This window comes from Carlito syrichta, unplaced genomic scaffold (assembly GCF_000164805.1).
Source record: "Carlito syrichta isolate Samal-C Ts95f unplaced genomic scaffold, Tarsius_syrichta-2.0.1 Scaffold308797, whole genome shotgun sequence".
NCBI lineage: Eukaryota > Metazoa > Chordata > Mammalia > Primates > Tarsiidae > Carlito > Carlito syrichta.
The window spans coordinates 827,566-832,260 of record NW_007252893.1 but is presented as its reverse complement, the minus strand read 5'-3'; positions in this window follow the sequence as shown (position 1 = coordinate 832,260).

The following is a 4,695-nucleotide window of genomic DNA, read 5'->3' as shown; positions in this document are numbered from 1 at the left end:
CTGTCTTATGATGTATTTATTCTGATTCCTCAATGACAAGCTACAAAAATACAGTCTACTAACATGAAGTGGTGAATTAATTGAGATAATTGACTTATAATTGGAAGAATATCAAAAATAGCAAGAACCAACACATCAGTAGAGTCTAATGAGCACTAATGAAAAATTTCTCTATAGCACACACAGTCATACATTTCCTGTGTCTATGTTACTGCTTAATATTCTAATTTCAGTAAGAAATCATATGATTCACCTAACATGGGTCAAAGAGAATAGGAAAAGCAGGTAACTGTTGTCCTAGCAGGATTGTGTCTTACGAGAGAAGTTTTTATTTTCCATGAAATTTTTTGAAACTATTTCCAGAAAGGTGAAAAATGAATGCTGGGAAGGCAAAGGTACCTAGGGCTCATTTCATGAACTTCAACAGGGAATTTGTAAAGATATTTGACTTCAGTTGTGTGTCCTATATCATGATTATCAACCAAAGTAATTGAGTCATTAGGCCAACAAGCATATCTTGCTTGTTATGTAGTTATTTTTGACATGACAAAGTAACTGAAGTTGGATTCCTAATATTTTTGTATCACTTCAGACTCCATTATTTATGAATTAGTAATTATGCAAATTAAAATTAAAAAATCATTAAAGCAAATTCCCATATACTATTTTATTTAACAATATTTTGTTGCTCATATGCCATTTCAGCTTTCTAGCAGGTAAAATTCTGAAAAAGGCACAGAAGATATAATACGCTATAAGTTAGTTAAAAGCATTTGAAGTTTTTTAAAAATTTTATTTTATTATGGGAATGTGGGGTACATGTGAGGATTAACTACCTAAGTAGGCTGCATGCAGGTGAAGTTTTAGCCGCTAATTGACCCTCAGTAATGAATCAAATACCCTTTGAGTTTTGTTTTGTTTTGTTTTTTTGAGTTGGAGTCTCACTCTGTAGCCCAGACTGGAGTGCAGTGGCCACTCCTGGCCACCGCAGCATCGACCCGCTTGGCTCGGGCGATCCTTCCTCCTCAGCCTTCCAAGTAGCTGGAACTACAGGCGCGCGCTACCACGCCCGGCTAATTTTTTGATTTATTGTAGAGATGAGGTCTCGCCAAGTTGGCCAGGCGGGTCTCGAACCCGCGGGCTCAGGCAATCTACTCACCTCAGCCTCCGAAGGCGCGGGATTACAGGCTGAGCCACCGAGCCCGGCACTCTTTGAGTTTTCACATGCTCCCTACCCTCCTCCCTCCCTCCCTCCTCTAGCAGTGCCCAGTGATTGCATATCCCTCCCTTGTGCTAATGTGACTAATGTTCAAGGCCCACTTATGAGTGAGAACATGCGGTATTCAGATATTTGTTTCTGTGATAGGTCACTTAGCATGATTGTCCCCAACTTCCTTCAATTTTCTGTGAAGTCCACAATGCCTCTCCTGGGAGTACACCCGGAGGAACATAGATCATTTTACAAAAGAATAAACATGTACATGCTTGTTTATTCACAATAGCAAAAACATGAAACCAACCCTACTGCCCATCAAAACTTAACTGAATAAATAAAATGTGGTACATATACACAATGGAGTATTACACAGCCATAAAGAGGGAAAAAATCATGAAAAATTCTAATAAAACAGCATACAGTAGTAGATGTCGAGTTGAAATTACAAAACAAAAACCTATAACTGTTTTAAAGAGAGATTCACCATGATACAAGCAAAAAATCACTTACTGATAATTAAAATATCATGTCGTTCATTGTACTCAAGAATGATGAGATTATGAGAATTTAACATTGGTATAAATGCCCATGAATAACAAATATCACTGCTACTTTAATATTATTGTATTTGTTTCCATTATGTAATTTTTCATCCCAAAGAGAAAATTTGTGTATATGAAAAGGCATGCTATTAATAATTACTCTTGGGCCACAGATGGAAACAGGAGCGTACCACCAGGAAAATAGAAAAAAAAAATTGTGCCCCTCATCTTACATTATGTTCCACTGCTTAGTCAAGTTTTCAAATACGACTATATTTTTATTAGCCTTAAAGATGAGTAAGATTTGTACAAGTCACAGGAAGAGATTTTAAATTCTCTGTGAAAAATAAAGACTGGAAATGGAAAAGAACATGGGTATATTGAGAGAATAGAAAGTATTAACAAGGTTAAAAATATTGACAGGCATACAATCAATGTCGGAGAATAGAAGAAATTCAATATAAGACGATTTCTGGCTGCCCTTGACAGATGTTTTGTGTCTTAGTTCCCATTTAGGTATTGTCATGTTTTTATAATATTCATTTCCGACTGTTTGTATCAGTCTGACAAGTAAAAATTTAAAAAGCTTTTTGTCATAAAAAGTAAAAATTTAAAAAGCTTTTTGTCATAAAATAAGTATGTGTTCTATTTAGATATTTAATGTTTGTAATGTGTATCAATTTGATATCTGTCATCTACTGAGCTGATGTTATGTTTGGGAATTGTTGAGGGGCTAAATGATCCCAAGTGTATCCTTGGTGACAAGATTTTGAGAAATCTTGGTGGAAAAATCTCTGACAGTATACATCCCTAAGTCTTAAGCAAAGAGATTACTTGTATAGTTTCCCATTTGCTTAATGCTTACAATGGCAAGTAAGTTGTTAAATCAGTGAGAGAAAGGACAACACTGACGTGACTGAAAAGTATTGCACAGGAAAAGACAGTGTCAACCCAAATCCTCTTTAAAAAATAAAAATAAGCAGGGCTCGGTGGCTCAGCCTGTAATCCCATGCCTTTGGGAGGCTGAGGTGAGTGGATTGCCTGAACCCGCGGGTTCGAGACCCACCTGGGCAGGCGAGACCTCATCTCTACAATAAATAAAAAAATTAACCGGCCATGGTAGCGCGCGCCTGTAGTTCCAGCTACGTGAAAGGCTGAGGCGGAAGGATCGCCGGAGCCCAGCAGTTCGAGGTTGCGGTGGCCGGGAGCGGCCACTGCACTCCAGTCTGGGCAACAGAGTGAGACTCCAACTCAAAAAATAAATAAATAAATAAAATAAATAAATAAATAAATAAATAAATAAATAAATAAATAAATAAATAAATAAATAGATAGATAGATAGATAAATAAATAAATAATTAAAAAAATAAAAATTAAAAAAGTCTTCCTCTGAAACGTGTTTGATGCACTATCATCTCTACTACTGGGTTCCTGAAATGAGTAAAGTCTCCTTAGGATCCATCAGTTACAGGAAAAAATTGGAGAAACAACCAGGTAGCAGTAACAGTTTATACTGACCAGAGCAAAAACAAAAAGAAAAACAAAACAAAAACATGACTAACAGCAGCAATATTTATGATACATTTGAAAATGTAACATTGGAATAAATTATAGAGAATCTTGTTTCACACTTCAATTTAAAAATATCGGTGGACTTCTAAGCATTTCTAAGAGCTGTCTGTCACACAGTTTGAAAATCATGCTTTAAGAATATTAACTTGGCAGCAACACAATAGTTAGACTGAACAAGGAAGCAGGGAGTTAAAAGAAAGGTGAAGAATTATGGGTCCATTCATACATCGAGTACATAGGACAATAAAGTGATTTTAGTGTGAAGGAATAGCAAGAGACACAGATGTAAAAATATTGTCAATGTCAAGATCGTTATTTCAGCAAAGTAACACAACATGATCAAATAGCTGGCATTGGAGCTTCCTACATATGAACAAAATAGTTGATACTTATTGAGTGTCTTACATAGGTAAACTCCTGGAATTATCATAACAACCTTTAGAGTAGGTATTATCTTCATACTCACCCAATAGATGAGGAAAATAATCTACAGAAAGTGTTTGCAATTTGCTCAAGGTCACATAGCTCATAAAGCACAGGGTTAGTATTTGAAACCTGGGTTAATCTGTAGTTTTACTTTTGAGTGGCTAAACTATACTGTTTGGATTAAGTTAATCTCCATATCTACCCCACATACAGCACTAATTCTATATGTTGTTATTAAGGACTTCAGTTAAGTAAAATTGAGAAGTACATGAAATTTGTTTTCTATAGTTAGAAATGATCAAATATAAACTCAATATCAAGACCTTAATGTCTTTAATATATCTTTGATATTTCCACTGACTTCTCAGCGATTATTCTCTAAAATCACTACATCCTATTAAAGCCTTGCTGTTCCACATTCTCTTTCTAATTTCAAGCCCAAGTCCCGTAAGTATATAAATTAATTAAAATTACATTTTTAATCATCACAATGACTTTCTTGTTTCCTTATAGAGAACACTTTCTTTGTAACTCAGTTTTGTTGGACTTAACCTAAAGAAGTAACCAATACATGAAGTTTAAAAGACATAAAAAGTTAATTTAGGGCAGATTATTTTATCAAAATTTTGAAATCTTATAATATAAAGAACCTGCATTTCTTTGTTAATTCTGCCACCTTAGTATTGAACTTATTTATAAAGTTCATCTTTTAAAAATATGTTAGTGATAAAAGTGTCACATTTCTCTGAATGGATATTCCACTTATGTCCATGTTCATTTGTAAACTGAATTAATATGCTTTAGAAGTATCGAGCATGTGCATAAGATTGGATTCATCACATACCTTAGGAATCTTTGCCTATCTTCACAATAAGTATATTTCCTCATAAGCAGGAGGAGAACTAACATGTGAATGGATACTTTTTAATAAATCACTC